Source organism: Ambystoma mexicanum, chromosome 10 (genome assembly GCF_040938575.1).
Source record: "Ambystoma mexicanum isolate Mex_15411 chromosome 10, UKY_AmexF1_1, whole genome shotgun sequence".
Lineage (NCBI taxonomy): Eukaryota > Metazoa > Chordata > Amphibia > Caudata > Ambystomatidae > Ambystoma > Ambystoma mexicanum.
The window spans coordinates 637,508,772-637,526,376 of record NC_090932.1 but is presented as its reverse complement, the minus strand read 5'-3'; positions in this window follow the sequence as shown (position 1 = coordinate 637,526,376).

The window sequence follows — 17,605 nt, the reverse complement described above, 5'->3', positions numbered from 1 at the left end:
AAAGTGCAGTGGAAGTATATATTCAGAATGTCTGCATGCCTAGCATCACTGTTATTCTCATGTGTCAGAATGAAATGCAAGGAGAAAAAGAGAAGCAACCTTTGGAGATTTTTTGGACCCTAAGAAAAATTAGCAAACAGAAATAGATGAAAACACATTGCGCTTTTATCTAGATGAGGAAAATTACAAACAAAATATTGCTGCAGAATCGGATCAGGAAAAATAAATTTCACTAATTGCAGAAATACACATGGAGAAGTTTAGCTATAGCTCCCTATCCTTGTAAATGGACATCCTGAAATAATTGAAGCCACTTTGGCACATAAGCAGAAAAGACGTTTCATTAATAAAAAGTTGTTTAAACAAATGCTTGACAGAGAGGAGATTCCACATTTTAAAATAAAAAATCAACACATTTTTGGACTGGAAGACCCTGAATTGGGGCAAAGAATTGTGGGAAGATGCATGCTAAAAATTACAATAGGCTCTAAAAGCATTAATCACAATGTTTGGATTGTAAGTGGAACACAAAATAAATTCTATTTGGGAAATTACATTATGCACAGAGTCTGTATGGTGTTAGATTTAGTCACTGCCTTGGGTATTGATGGACGTTACTCCACGGCCTACCTCCCTGAAACAGATGGCCAGACAGAAAGAGCAAATGCCACTATGGAACAATTCATACGCTGTCTAATCACTCAACATCAAGAGTCATGGTTAAATGTTTTGGGAGCAGCAGAATATGTGTACAATAATTCAGTCCATTCGTCTACTGGCATTACTCCATTCTTTGCCCTTTATGGTCTACATCCCAGGTCAATTCCTGGGGATGTTATTCCTACCACTGACAATCCGGCAGCTCAGGGTTGCATTTGTGAATTCATTTCACTGAGGGATATGGTCTCTGATCACTTGGAGGTCGCGCAACGGCAAGCTAAACTCTATGGTGACAAGCACCGGACTCCTGCCCCGATTATCAACCCAGAATGCTGGTCTGGTTGGCTTCTAAGAACCTCCATTTGCCTGGTCGTAGATATTTTGTACCTCGGTTTGTGGGCCCCTTACCCATTAAAGAAGTGCTCAATCCTTTGGTGGTCCGTTTAGAGTTACTTTCCCAGTGGAAGATACATCCAGTCTTTCATGTTTCCCTTTTGAAACCATGCCCTGCAGGCACCTGCCTCCCTTCTCGTCCTGCACCAGTGATGGTCAAGGGTGTGGAGGAGTACGAGGTTAAAGCTATTCTGGATACTAAGAAGATACGTGGGGTTCGTCATTTTCTCATTGATTGGGAAGGTTACGGTCCGGAAGAGCGTACCTGGGAACCTGAGTCAAATGTGCATGCTCCTCTCCTCCTGTCCAGGTTTTTGGCCTCTCGCTCTGGTGATATTTCTTTGGGGGAGGAAACTGTCAGGGTTCCATTTGATTCCTCTTTGTCTGGTCATGGATCGGTCTCACACAGGAAGAGACATTCCCGAATCCCCAGTAGATATTACAGTTCACGTTCACCTTGGAACCCTGGTTCGTCCTGTTCATGTGTTCCTGCAGAGAACGCTATGTGTTGCCTTGGAGACTTTGCCACCCTTTACATTCACGTAGGTGTTAATGCCTACGGCGGCGCATTGTGCGTGCGGTCAGCTGATCTGTATTTAAGCCCCGCCCCCGCGCACGGTGGTGCTTCTGAATTTGTACTTTCAAAGCTACGCATCTTGCTATCTTCTTTCCAAGCTCTTCAAACTGAAGCTCAACTTCCTTGCCTCGTTCTTGTCACTTACCTGCTTATTGCCTAACTCGGAACGGCCACAGACTGCAATCGCCTCATCCCTGCTTGTCTTACCTGCTTGCTGACAAACCGGAACGTCCACGGACTCCATTCGTCTCATCCCTCACGTCTTACCTGCTTATTGCCAAACTCGGAACGGCCACGGACTGCATTCGCCTCATCTCTGCACGTCTTACCTGCTTGCTGCCAAACCGGAACATCTATTGGACGGCTTCAACTCCAACAATGGTCACGTCTTCCCTCTCTTACCGCTCAAAGACTCTAAGGAACTTAAAGGACATTGGCGCATTGGCGCAAGGATCAAAAGACATTAGCACAACTGTGCAATGATCAAAGACTCTTTAGGCATCCTCGAGCCGGCGGGAATAGGAAACAAGACATTGTGTTTCCTGGACTGCCACTCCATTACTACAACTTCATCCTTCAGAATCCATCCAGATCACTTATTGGTAAGCACACTACTGTCTGGTTCTTCCCTTGCCTTACTATCCTGTACCCATGGTAATAATCACATCTCTTGTTTCAGGATACTCACAAATCTAGCTTGGAACTTGTCAGTCCCAGTCTACTTTTCTTGCTTGTGAGTATTGACTCATCACCTTTCGTAGATATTTTGTTGTCTTGAGTCATATGTTAATACTTGGTTAATTTCTCTTGCAGCCAGCTGTCTGGGTACCAGGGTGTACCAATATTTTCGGGCAATACTCACCTCATTCTGTCCTTTAGTACTCTTGAGGGGTATATTGTCAGAAAGACTCAATTACATCATGACGTGTCAAGCCACCACTGCTGGATTTAGCCCTTGGTCAATCAAGAATGGTCAATCTCCAAGGGTTTAATGGGCATAGTTATGGCTGCTGATCTTTGACCTAATAGCATGAGGGTGCTCTTCATTAATGTATATTCAAACCCTCTCTATGACTTGGATAAAATATTAAAAATACTTAACACAAACATTGAAGACTGGTTTGTCAATTATCCTGGGGCAGAATGATCATAGCACGTGATTTTTATGCTGACTGTACTATAGATTGTACGATAGACTGTGATCACTTATTCGATGAAGATAGAACTGTAGCCATAACAGGCGGAAGAGTATAATGGGTGCAAAATGGCTCCAATTAATTGAAGGTTGGGACATGTTTAAAGTGTTTAGTCATACACCTAGCTGGTCATCTAGAGGAGCTTACTCCATTATAGATTACATATTCATTACAAAAGTCTTTTTTAAGATAGATACATTTGAGGTGGTCTGTAACAAGTATATTGATTATGCATGGTTGTGCCTTACATTGCATTGGCAAACTGAGGCCACGGCAATTTACTATATGCCAGTTTCTATACAATCTAATGTCATGGGAAACAGAATCATATGGAATAAGGTAATAACTGACTGCTTAAATAATGTAATTTTTAGAGACTTTGATACTTCATTCCTTGAAACTAAATTATGTATGTACTCCACTATGCATATTTCTGAGTATTTGAAGAATGTGATGTTGAATTGAATGATCAGTAAGAAGAGTTACAGGAAAAAGAACATCTTACGTACACACAACCATAAATATGATTTTCAAGTGCAAGCAAGATATGAAGAATCAAACTAAGAAACATGCAGGTTTAACCAACAGAATTGTCTTTGATGTGTTAGAGGCAGATTACCTCATTCATAAAATGAAACAAAATCTAAGAAATTGTCTAAATAAAAACAAAAAATTATATATATATATATATATATATATATATATATATATATATATATATATATATATATATATATGTATATATTATTCACTGATATTTTGGCCACCAGGAACACACCTATCATTAAAAGAGGTTTAAGAACTTCTCCAATAAACTATAGACTGGATGCATACTCAAAGATATTTGCGTCTATTGTTTTGGAACATATTGATATCCGGTGTCATGAAAATAACATTCTGGGTCATAGACAAATAGGATTTAGGCGATCAATGGGTACACACTGGATGCCAGTGAGACAAGTTTGGGAGGAAAAGTCTCGTCCTTTGAACATGGTGGCCAGGGATCTAACAATGGCATTCAACTTGGTCGATCAACACATTTTGTGCAGAACATTTGACAGGTTTGGTATGCCCAGGTGCCTGATTCATGGAATTATTTGAGCCAAAAAATGGGGATTTGTGCGCCATTCTGCCTGCAAATCCCTGTTTGACAAATGGGGATCTGCAGGCAGAATGGCGCACAAATTCCTGTTTTCGGCACAAATAATTCCATGAATCAGACACTAAGTGTTTTGATGCATTTTCACAATGATTGACAAATACAGGTTAGGCTCAATTCAGAAGGTCTATTAGCAAGATCTATTATTACTCCAAATGGATTGAGACAAGGATGTATATTAGCACCCAATTTATTTAATCTTTATGTAGCAGACGTAGGCAAGTTTTTAATGGAAGCCTCTTTTTTACCTCTGAAAATTGGCAGTTTAAAAATTGTTTGGGCAGCTTATGCTGATGATTTTGTCCTTTTTGATCACACGGCTGTGGGCCTGAAAACATCTATGAAAGCATTAGGCAATTTATGAGTTCACATAAGCTCCCAATAAATCCTATGAAACTGTGATATTAAAATTGCCTAAGGTGGGGAAGACATAAAATATCAAGTTTACTTGCTCATGGGATCACAATAAATTCCAAGTTAAAACAAACATGTTATATCTCAGCTTTCTCATAGCCTGCCAGTCCTACCAAATGTTTTGATAGAAATTACCTGAGGGAAAAGGTATTGAAAATGGTGTCGCAACTGAAAGTAGTTGTTAAGATATATGGAAAATGTCCTATTATACCTACAATTACATTGTATAAACTGAAGACAATCCCAAGATTGTGCTATGGGTTGGAGTTCTTCCTTTTATGGATACTGTCAGAGCTGAATTATTTTGAAGCTACTTGTTTACCTGGCCACCCTCTGATCTCAGGCCCAGCCCCCCCTTGCCAGTTGCACACCTGCACTGCCCCCCGGCAACCCTTGCACTCAGGGACTGTTTCTGTATCCCCACAGCCCCTACTAGCACTTGACAGCTGATGGCTGCACTTACACTTGCACTTTCCTCCAGCTGGCTGCACTTCTATTTATTCTATTTATTTTTCTATATTTATTTCACTGTCATTTTATGTATTGCACTGCCCCCTCCCCTTTCGCCCTGCACTTTCCCCCTTCCTCCCTCCCCATGCACTTGCGCAATCTAAATGTCACCTGGCCTAGTAGGATCGATGTCTCTGTCTTCCCTCTGTTTCCCCTCCCTTGCCTCGTCGTGCCTTGAAACACTTGTATATAGGCGCATTATAAATGCCATATCATATAATATCATATCATATCATATCATTTTCTGACGTTCAATTTTAATTCATATACCTAAGTGTGTTCCTTATGCAGTAATACGTGGTGATTTGGGATTACAGTCAATTCAAAGTATTGTAACATGGAAAATATTGAATCTTTTAAGTAAATGCCATGTGAATACAGATTACTATCTCTATTACTTGTTGGGTAAAGAGATTAAAGATGGACTGCCAAAAGAGGGTCTAATTCAGGAACTACAGGATGAAGGCTTAAAGACTCTACACCAGATGGGAAGATCAATTGAAACAATAGTAGGTAAACCACTTAAGGTCAAGAAGATTATCAAATGTCAAGATGGGGCTGCAACAATAAATGATGTGGCTGGCTCTCGACTTTATGCATGTGTGGTGTCAGCCCAAAAGAACCAGGGGCTGTGGAATTTTATCTGAATTGCTTCCCAAGCAAAATAATGAGGAATCATTTTATGTCATTCAGGTTCAATGTATTGTTAACAAATGAGATCTCATGCATTAGAGAAAAGTCGAGCAGAAACAAAGCGTCAAGTAGGCACTGAAACAATCTGACCCAAAAAGAAACTTTGCCGCACTTTTTGCTTTTATGTCCTACCATAAGGAATCAAAGAATTGAATATTTTAGCAAGCATGTTTCAAATACTGAATTAGTTCCTTTATATCTACTTTGGATTAATATTCTGCATGGAAAATTGGTGTCTTTGAAATTAGCTGTTTTTAGTTTCTTAAAAAATGTTTTGAAAGTTTTAGGAGTTTCTTTTTAAGACGAATATGTATTTTATGTAATTTAGGGTATGTATTCTGTATTTATTGAGTGTTGTTCTCTGTTTTACTGTTATTCATTGTGTTTTGTAAAGGTTTTTATAAACCAAAACAATACATTAAAGAAGAAAGAAGCCTGCAGGTGAAAGGGTGTGGGTGTTTGCAGAGGGATCCTGGAGTCCCTTGTTGCTGCCTGTTTTCTCCTCCGAAGCCTCGCCCACACCTGGACTTAACTGCAGGCTGAAACCCGCGAGGGTGGAAGCCCACAGGTGAAAGGGCGCGGGTGTTTGCTCCACCTGGGTGTTCGCGCCTTGCCGGGGTGGAGTGGGTTCTCAACAGGCATAGGAGGCCTGGGCAGCAGCCTACAGAACAACCCCCATGAGGTGAGACTTTTCTTTCTGGATTTGAACCCCACTGCTCTCCCAGGCTAGGTGTGCTTGATGGTTAGCCTCTTTCGGGGCACTACCATGGAAATGGCAAGTGTCACAGAAGGAGGGGACCTTTCTTCACCCTTTTCCCCCCTCTTCCTCTCCAAGTCCACCCTCCCATTGAACTTGCAAAGCCCCATGGTCCCACTGGCACACCAGAAACCAATCATGGGCGAAGTAAGAAGAGGGTTCTGTCATGCAAAGTGCCGGGGGCCATACAGGGTAGTGGAGTTGACCTGGGGAACTCAAGTTTGGATGGAGCACCCAAACTGTCTTCGGACACTACTTGTGACCTAGAGGGGGTCGCTGGGGAGTCTTTATCCGAGTTATCCTGCATCTAAGGCCTTCAGGTGGGCCCTCCACCACAGCCTTCTGGGTTTCCCCGCGGACATGTTTCAAACCCTCTCCTTGCTCCCGGTTGGCCAGCTTCTTTCTGGATGAACCTGTGCCCACTGCTGACTTGTTAACCCCTGCCGCGGTCTTGATAGTGTTGCCACCGCTGACCTCCTGGATACCCTGGCCAATGGCTGTGAAAGGATCTCAAGGGGTATTGTAAATCTGACTGGAAGTCGTGTTCATTTGGCTCCATCTCTGGCGTTGGCCCCTGCCCACCCTACTTTTAGCCCAAGATCCAGCACTGCACTCTCACAGATGACACTGGATCTTCCTGAAGCCCACCCTCCCTTTTCTCTTACACACCCGGCTCTTGATCCAGGGGACCTGGGCTCAGATGGATCGGGGGAGGGAAAGCAGCTCAGCCTTCCATCTAGCACCTCTAGTGAGCCCACGCCTGGTTCTCCCATGGGGGCCAGCTCCTTCTTACATGTTAGTCCTCTTTGGGTTCCCAATCTCCACCCACAAGGAGATTACTGCCAGCCAGCCCTATCCCCCACTGAACCTGCCGATATGCCACGTTGTTCTTGTCAACACCTGCTCTATGAGCTGGCTGAGATTAAAAATCTGTTACCAGTATTGATTAAGAGGGTGATTGGGGCTAGGGCGGAGGGAGGCACGAGGAGGGGAGGAGAGGGCTCCTTAGGGGGTGTGTCTGAGGGGCCTAAACCAGCTTCTGACTCAGGGACACATCTCTTGTGCCCTTGTCCCGCCCTGCCTGTGCTGATTTGATTCCCCCTCCTTGAAGAGTTGATCAGAGGTTGTCCTATGCCCAGTGCCACCCTCATCAAGGGAGCCCACAGGGAATTTAACTTTGCGGAAAACACTGTTCAGACAGCCAATGGCAATATGCACACAGAGAGGAGGGTGGCTAATGCTTTATTCCCCGGTCAGGTGAGGTCTTTGTCTGGGCACCTCACATATGTAGGTCGTAGTAGCTCCACAGTGTTCCTCCATGGGGTTCCAAATCTATTTCCAGCTACAAGAGATCCAAAGGATTCCCTTATGAACAAATGCCTTCATTGGATGCAGGATTTGGGGGATTGTGGGTTTGTGCCCAGGGGCTCTACGTTAGAGTGCACCAGAGGGTCCAAATTCCCTGCCAAAATGGACATTGTTAAACTGGTTTTAAGGGACGCCCACAAGGCATGGGATGTCTTGACAAGATCTAATTGCCATCGGAGGACGAGAAACAGTGGGATTACAGTTAGTCCCTTATTAGATTTTGCACTTGTGTCCCCCCTGGGTGACCCTACTAGTAACAGATCCCTCTCAGGGGCAAATCGTACTCCATTTGGTCCGATGTGCATTTGGAGTTAAAGGAGACTTGGGATCGGTGGTTCCTGATCTTCGGTCCAAAGACCTGTCCAGTGGCATTTAAGGCTGGTGCGCCCTCTTCCACGGTTTTGCTTTTTCTATTTTTGCTGTGTTTGTTGTAATTATGTATTAGAAATGTATTATTAGGATGCACTTTGATGGCCTTTCAGGCCGATTAAAGTTAAACAAGACAAGAAGAAAGAAAGAATGAATGAAAGTGAGGCAAAGAACAGTAACACACACACAAAGGGAGTGTGGTTTAATTTGGATTTGAAAAAGACCATTCAGATGTGTGAAAATGAAGAAAAAAAGAGAAATGAATAAGAAAAACCCGAAGAATAGAGAGGTAGATCAAAAAGGTGTATGCAATATGAAAATAAAACACAAAATGAAGAGTCAGGATCCACAGATACCATGTATACCCCCACAGAAATGAAAATTCCCCAAAAGGCAGATGCAGGTCAGTCACCTGAGGAGTATTTTGAAGCACAAGTATTCCAAGAGACAGAAATGACAGGTACTGTGCAAAATGCAGGTAAGTGTTACACACCAAAAATGGATAGTCTGCCACTTGACACAGGTGAACATACACAGTCGATAGGTTACAGAGTGGAGGTAAGTGGAAATGACCCAGACAATGGAGAAAGAACAATGAAGGAATGGAAAGTGAACATTAACTGTCCCAAGTCAGAGGGGCAGTCAGTGGCTACACTTCAAATGGGTGCTGAGTCCAGGAGAATAGGCAAAGAAATTAAAAACAAATTGGCAAAAAGGGGGGTAAAATGTAATTTCATATTCCCCTTTACCTAGTAAAAAGCAAGGCTGGCCTAAGAAAAGTAAGCCCTGAAATCAGTAACAATTCACACTTTCTATATATACTAGAAAAATGTAAGCACAGGTATTTTGCTCCTATCACTAATGAAGAGAAATATAATGCATTTGCAGTGATTGACACAGGTGACCAAGCAGCAATAATATCAATGGAACTAAGGTAAAGCATCAATAAGGGGAAATCCCCACAAAACTGTGTAAGGTGGAGGCAGAATGAAGGCCCTGTACACAATTTCAATGGGGAAGATATACATGTCGAAGGTGTGACTGAGGTTGACATGAATATAGGGCAGCATAGGATGAGACAGGAACTGTTGGTCACACCCATTAATGAAATACCCTTCCTCTTAGGGACAAATTGCCTGAGGAGACTGTCACCCCTCATTGATGGGGTAAATGGTGTATTGTGGTCCTTAGCCAAAGAAACACTGAAACTATGAAAATAGTGACTCAGAGCAGCAGTGTAAAAGAGTGCCACACCATTGCTGTATCAGAAAGTGCAGTGGAAGTATATATTCAGAATGTCTGCATGCCTAGCATCACTGTTATTCTCATGTGTCAGAATGAAATGCAAGGAGAAAAAGAGAAGCAACCTTTGGAGTTTTTTTGGACCCTAAGAAAAATTTGCAAACATAAATAGATGAAAACACATTGCGCTTTTACCTAGATGAGGAAAATTGCAAACAAAATATTGCTGCAGAATCGGATCAGGAAAAATAAATTTCACTAATTGCAGAAATACACATGTGAGAAGTGTAGCTATAGCTCCCTATCCTTGTAAGTGGACATCCTGAAATAATTGAAGCCACTTTGGCACATAAGCAGAAAAGACGTTTCATTAATGAAAAGATGTTTAAACAAATACTTTACAGAGAGGAGATTCCACATTTTAAAATAAAAAATCAACACATTTTTGGACTGGAAGACCCTGAATTGGGGCAAAGAATTGTGGGAAGATGCATGCTAAAAAATAACAATAGGCTCTAAAAGCATTAATCACAATGTTTGGATTGTAAGTGGAACACAAAATAAATTCTATTTGGGAAATTACATTATGCACAGAGTCTGTATGGTGTTAGATTTCTTGAATCAAAAGGCCGGTCTAGATTGGGTGGAGCTGCACTTGTATTTGAAAACAAAAGATAAGCTTATCATAGTACCCAAATAATGTCACATGCAATTGAGCTTCAAGTGAAAAAGAATGTTACTATTCCTGCATTTAGCCGACAATTTGCAGTAACTTTAAAGTACCGAAAGGGGCAACAGATGAAAGGTCCTGATGCATTTGTGTGCAGTGGTGTAACACAACATTTGGGGGCCCCGTGCGAGCCATGCTGAGGGCCCCCAACCCCACTTTAGCAACAAATCACAGGTCGCGCCACACTGTGGGCTGGCCTAAATTACAATACTCGCGCAATACACACACACGTGCTTCTGCAGGGGTCCGCTGCACACTGCACTAGGAGAAAGATATAAATATGTGCTTTAATGCATTGTACTCTATTCTCATACGGGCATGCCCACTGCCGAGTGTTAGACTTTCCTACTTACTGGGAAGCTATCTATTACATGGACCGAAAGAAGGTCTCAGGTAATGGTGAACCAATGTACCCTAACTAATCCTCATGAAACTCAGAGAAAATCTTTGGAACCAATATAAGCCTCCTCAACATCTCAAACTAATATTATATAAAGCATAGGTTATTTTATTATACAATACAAAAATACAGTGGTTTTACCACTTGAAATTGAAACAATTAAAAAAAATTAATTGGTATTAAACATCTGATGGTACAAACAATATATACTATAATAAGTACAATGATACAACAGTGTGTGTGTCTTTGGCACAATAGAAAATCAAGTAACTAAAACCTGATTGCTCGTAGTGTCGGTCCTGTGACCCCAAATCTTCCACTACAGTTCTCTTTGCCCTACTTATATAAGTTTCTGTCTTCAGTGGCTGATCAATGCGGGACATTCTTCAGGGGAAGTGCATATGTGTCTTTAAGTGGCTTATGATGACTTCCACTGTTCTTTCCCATGTGTTTTCCTGTGGTCCATGTAAGGTGTCACTGCTTCTTTGCACTTTCTACCAAAAATACAACCTTAAGTGTTGCTCTAGCTGTTTCACAAATGACAGCTCTTCTTCTTGCGCCTCACCTTCTTGATGGATGAAGGTAGGGATGAACATAATCTGTCTTGGTTCAATCACTGGATTATCCTAGTTGACATTATCCCCTTGCAAGGCATTCAATCACTATGTCACTGATGACTAAAACAGAAGGAAATCCTGAGTTAGTCAAGAACTCTGTGGGTTTGGCATTGTATGCCCTCAAACACCGATCACCACTGTTATCCCTAAAGCTGCGGTGTAAAACTACCCATGTTTTATGTAACATTAGTTTGAGTCTTTGAGGAGGCTTATATTTGTTCCAAGACTTTTCTCTGAGTTTCATGAGGAATAGATAGGGTACATTGGTTCACCATTACCTGAGACCTTCTTTCGGTTTATGTAATGAATGCATTATACAACACACTTTCTGAGAAAAATTGGCTAAAAGGCCAGAGAGTTTGCAATTGTTTTGTAGGGTAACACCAATCTAAAAATCCAATACATGTAAGTCACCAGCAGTGCGCAGGAACATTAATGCTTTAATTAATATGATGCATTGCTTTAAAAAATGAAAAAACATGCCACAATGAAAACGTGTCTAACTAGCTGCACAATGTAGACCAGTGTAGACACCTAATAACTTATTACAGTAAAGCTTGCCAGGCCACATTTAGACATACCTAAAATGGTTGCACCAAAATGCCAGATGAAACAATAAAACTTAACATGGTTGTTGTATCACAGATGCCCAGAAAAATATACAATGCTGCAGTAAGAAACGGCTAGACTGGCAGCACGCACATGCCAGTCCAGCCAGGTAATTACACTTAGCAGGACTGCTTTATCAGAGATACCCAGTTAAAACAAAGTCAAGTCAAACTAAGAAAGTGCTAGACTGGCTGCACCAAAATGCCTCTTTAGCTCCAAATACCATATAGTAAGCCTGCTTAGCCTGGACATGGATGACCATTAGGATTTATTGCACAATCCCTATGACACTCCAACCCCCTACACATCCCCTCTCCTTCCTACCCCCTGCCCCAACCACCATAATCAGCTCCTCGTCCCAGAATTACCTCCATGTCCCTTTTCCTTGTCCCACTGCTTACGAATGAGGCTCCTTGCCTCATAGGTAAGTACTGGGATGAGGAAGAGTGGGATAGGAGTAATGAAGATAACAGGTAATGAAGCCAGGCATTACCACCATGTCCCTCTACCTCATCTCAGTACTTGTGTATGAGTCAAAGTGCCTCATACACAAGTACTGGGATGATAAAGAATAGGGCTATGAGTAATGAAGATTACCAATAAGTACCCAAGGGATTAAACACAAATAGTGACACAACACCATTGTGCTGGAAGGGCTTAAGCCCTCCTCCCCCACCCCTCTTGACATGTTGGGCTATGTTGATGACCTGGCTGACCTACAGAGTCGTTGCCGGACAGAACCGAACACAGATGTTAAATGGCACCTGGGTTTCACTGTTAACAAAGGCCCAGCAATTACTAATGTAAAGCATTTCACTGTTAGTACCTGCTTTCCAATTCATAATTCTTTAAGCAATTGAAATCTTGAAGTGGGTTTAGAACTTGCATGCCATGGAAGTGATTAGAAGGGTAGAGAGGGCACAGGAGACCACTCATTCTCACAGCACTCTATAAGTGGGTGCTTTCAGACTTAAGGGATAGAGTTAACTGCTTGTAACATTGAAGCTGCACTAGAATAGTCTCATTTGAATGAAAAGAAGTTAGATGCTGCACCCAAATAAGTTTGCCCCTCCCCAACCGACCGTGAAGTTAGCACCTTTCCCAACAATTGAAGGGTTAGCACCCCCACCCCTGAAATTTAGTTTTTGTTGTGCCCCTGAACACAAGCACACACACCATTCAACATACACGCACACCCAGCCACCCATACATTTAAGTGAGTACCCTTTCACCATACAGGCATAGCCAGGCAGCCACCCATACATTTAAGCGTGCACCCTTTCACCATACAGACACACTCAGGCGGCCACCCATACATTTAAGTGTGCACCCTTTCACCATACAGCCATACACAGGCAGCCACCCATACATTTAAGTGTGCACCCTTTCACCATATACTCACACAGGCAGCCACCTATACATTTAAGTGTTCACACTTTCACCATACACTCGACACACACACCCAGCCACTCATATATTTCACTGTGCACCCTTTCACCATACACTCACACAGGCAGCCACTAATACATTAAAGCGTGCACCCTTTCACCATACACTCACACACACACACACACACATGTCATGGGGTTGAGGGGAACCCTATTATTTCAAAAAGAAATGGTTTCTTTTTTAAGTCACTCCGACTTCATAAATACATTATTTCCATTAAGGACCAAACCATAATGGAAATAATTTCTTTATGAAGGCAGAGCGACTTCAAAAATTATCTATTTCTTTTTTAGTCTTAGAGCTCCCCGAGCCCATGACATGGAGGCCTCAAGCATAGAGGCTTCCATGTCATGGGGTGGGAGGATATTACAGACTTAAAAAATAAATTGTTTCTTTTTGTAGTCACTCTACCTTCATAAAGATTTTTTTATTAGCTCAAGAGGGCCCCCTCCCAGGACATGTGGTAGCAGTGCTCCCAGCACTGCGGGGGTTGAGCGGGCCCCCATTCTGCCAGTGTTTGTGTGCCTAAATGAATACATGTGCATCAAGGAATAAAATGTGAATGTACACCATTGGTCGAGATTGAGGATGACCCTATCTGCATACTGGTGGACAACATAGGGTGTAAGGGCATTCATTTAGAAGAAAATACAGCATTAGGGGGTGCATTGCAGGAATCCTACTACACTGCTGATTCCAGAAAACCAAGGGTAAATTACCTGAATCATTGAATTCTAAACCAAAGGGAAATTTTAGAATTCAGTCTCTGTACACTTATGCGCCAAATGAGGTGATATGCTGTTATCAGGATAATTGTCTTCTATTTGAATTGGGTAAATCCGAAAGAGATAAGCAGCATATAGAGTGGAGGTCAATTTTAAAAATCTTTTGAGGGTGGCAGCCCTCCAAAGTGACATTGCCAAACAATTAGAAGAGAGTACGGAGGTTCCTCCTTTGGATGAGTTCTCAGAATTTTCTAAAATGAAAGAGGAGCAGATTTAAGCTGCAGAAGCTTGCACAAATGCCAAAGAGGGCTATGATTGTGGGCTGACTGATTTATATTTTGCCACCCTACCAGAAGGATATGGTGGGGAGCCAGTATTTATGAAACAATATAGGTTAGCCCTCGCATGTTTGGAGTCGCTGGCTGAAATAATTACACATTTGGAATCTAGAGGCATCATTAGGCCCATTCACAGGACTTCATGTACTCCCATATTAGGTGTGGTAAAGCTCAATGGTCAATGGCGCTTGTGTGCAGAATTAAGAGACTTGAACAAGAGGGTACCTGTTTCACGATGGCCACTTCCATTTATTGATCAAGGCCTTGCACAGGTTCAAGGGTCAGATGAGTTTACCACTCTAGATATCACATCTGGGTGCTGGTTCGATCCACTAGCTGAAGATATTCAACCATTATTTGCATTTTCCTTTGACAAATTGCAATATGCATGGTCCCGGACCCCTTTTGGGTATTTCAATAGTGGGAGTGACTTTGGTGTATACCTGAGCAAGGCAATCACAGATGCAGCTGAGAGAGGAACCGTAGTTTATGTGGATGATGTGCTAATAAAGAATGTGGATTTGAAAAGTCACTTCTTGAAATTAGACATGTGCTTAGTCAATAACAAAAGGCTGGGGCCAAAGTATCTTTACAGAGAGCACAGTGGTGTAGAACAAAAGTGCATTTTCTAGGCCATGATGTGACAGAACATGGGTTAATCCTGCAAAAGAAAAACGTGGAAGCAATTCAGAAACTAAAAGATCCCACCAGCCTGAAAAGACCGAAGAATTGACTAGGAATTACATGGTGTAACAGGGCATTTATTGAAAATTATTCAGAGATTACACAGTCTTTGACACAATTACTCAAACAGGGTGTACCCTGGAAATGGGAAAAGGATGAGGCAGTGGCCAAGTAAGAAAAGAAAACTGTTTGATAAAAGCGTCATGTTTGGCATAGCCAATAAAAAAAACAATATTTCTTTGTGGAAATAGGATTTACAGATCGATGTATGTCAGCAGTACTATATCAAAAACATGATGCAAATTACAAAACCATTGCATATGCCAGCATGGCATTGCCACAAGTATAGACCAAATTTAGTGAATGTGAAAAGGCACTTTTGACCACTGTGTGGGCATTGCAACATTTTGACCCCATAAATGAAGGGGAACGGTTTATTGTTGAAACAAATCACCAGGCTCTACAATTCTTGCAAAGTAAAAGGATCATATCAGGGAATTTGGCCCAGTCAATAATAACTTCATGGATGTTAGCATTACAGGGATTTCCAGTGTAAGTGAGATATGAACAAAACAAATAGAGCCCAGTTGCTCGAGGGCTAGCAGAATAACATGATTGTGCAGCTGTCTGTGAGTCTGAAGACACAGAGATAGAAACATATTTAAATGAATTTGAAAATCCCCAAACAAGGCTTTCAATGAAGAAACATGTAAGGATTTCCCAACCGTGTATGTAGATGGATGTGCATATCACGTGTAAGGTGATTCTGAAAAAAGAACTAGTGGCAGAAATTGGAAATAGGTGGGTTAAATGTGATGGCATTCCCAGAATAAACATTAAGTTAGGACCCAAAAGCAGTCAAGTTGCAGAATTGGCTACCATTTATAAGTCAAGGTAGAGAGTATACTTAAAGAAATAGTTTTAGTCACTTATTCTGATTATGCACAAAATCGTTTTTTGGAATATTTACCTGGCTAGAAATTGAGAGGAATGCTCACATATAAAAAGAAACTGCTTAAACATGGCAAAATGATCAAAGGCATAGACATACTGGTTTCAGAAAATGACATGAATATCCATTGGAGATAGATACATGGTCATTTGAAAACACCAGTGGAAGACAAGGAAGGGAATGACAAAGCAGATCAATTAGCCAAAATTAGAGCTGTGATGGGGAGTTTTTTCCTATTGAGCATCTGCTTGGTGAACTCCAGGTGGATGCGATAACATGCTATAAAACTTAGAAAACAGTTGATCAGCCTGTGGCACAGTGGAGCTTTGATACTGCTGATCAAGACTTGATTGAAGCACAAAAGGAGAAGCTTATTTTAGGCCCATTGTACAACCATTTGTTATTTGCAGAACAACATCCTCTGACTGAAGAGGACTGCAAAGGGAAAGAGGAACTGAGGGTGTTGTTAAAAAACAAAAAGAGAATTTGTTTAGAAGATGGGCTGATGATTCAAGAATCTGTGTCAGGCCGAATCCAGTGGGTAGTACCTTTGTCATTTTAGGGATTGATTTTACATCATGATCACAATGCCATAACTGCAGGCCACAGAGGTACATAGAAAACTTTGTATATTTTAAAAGATTATTCCTCTTGGCCCCACATGTCACAGGATGCAGAACTCTATACGAGGGGATGTTTACTGTACACACAGTTTCAGCTGACTTCCCCAACACACAGGGCGCCATTAATGAAAATAGGTCTGACACTTCGATGGTCAGATTTACAATTAGAATTCATCGAGCCCGTGCCAAAGTCAGCACGGGGAAACAGGTTAATGTTTAAATGGGTGGAATATAACCCGGCCCCAAATTGCAGTGCCATTTTGCTAGTCAATCACATTTTTTTAAGATTTGGTTTAACTCAAAGTATAGAGTCAGACCGTGGAGGCCATTTTACTAGTGCAGTGATGACACACATTTGGAAAATCTTGGGTATGAAAAGAATGTTGCGCATTTAATACCGGCCCTCTTCTTCTGGGGGTGTGGAATCATGCAATAGGTCAATAGTTGAAATATTGAAAAGGTTTTTAGCTGAGAGAGGGTCTACTTGGGATTTGCGACTCCTGCTAGTGTTAAAGGCTGTTAGGCCAACACCATGTAGATCAACAAATCTCAGTCCACATGCAATTTTGACAGGTAGGAAAATGGTTTTGCCACAAAACCTGCTTTACAGAACCAATGATCAGGTCTTTGTTAATGCATCTATGATCCACGGATATGTGAAAGAATTGAGAAAGCCCTTGCAACATGCTTTCGTATTTGCACAGCAGAATTTGGAAAAAGCAAATTCATATTATGACAAGAAAACATCTATGAGGGAATATGAGGTAGTCAACCAGGCATGTAAGTTTTACTTTGGTAAAGGTAAACATACAAATGCCAAATTCCTCGCATCATGGTGTGGTCCATTTAGAATTGTAGGTGCAGTTTCACCTTTAATCTACAGAATAGCCATAAAGGAGGGAGAATTAACTGTGGAACAATTAGTCCATTTTAACCAAATTAAACCGTTCCACCCAAAACATGAAGTAAGGAGGTTAGAACAAATTGGAGAAGCTAGTAGGGAGAGAAAAGTGTAATTCTGTTCTGAAAATGAAGCACTTGCATTTCAGAGATTCACCATAGCAGGTAAGTAGGTGTGAATAATATAAAAATATCAACTTGGAGTATAAAGGAGTAAAATGAGAGATACATCGGGTGAGT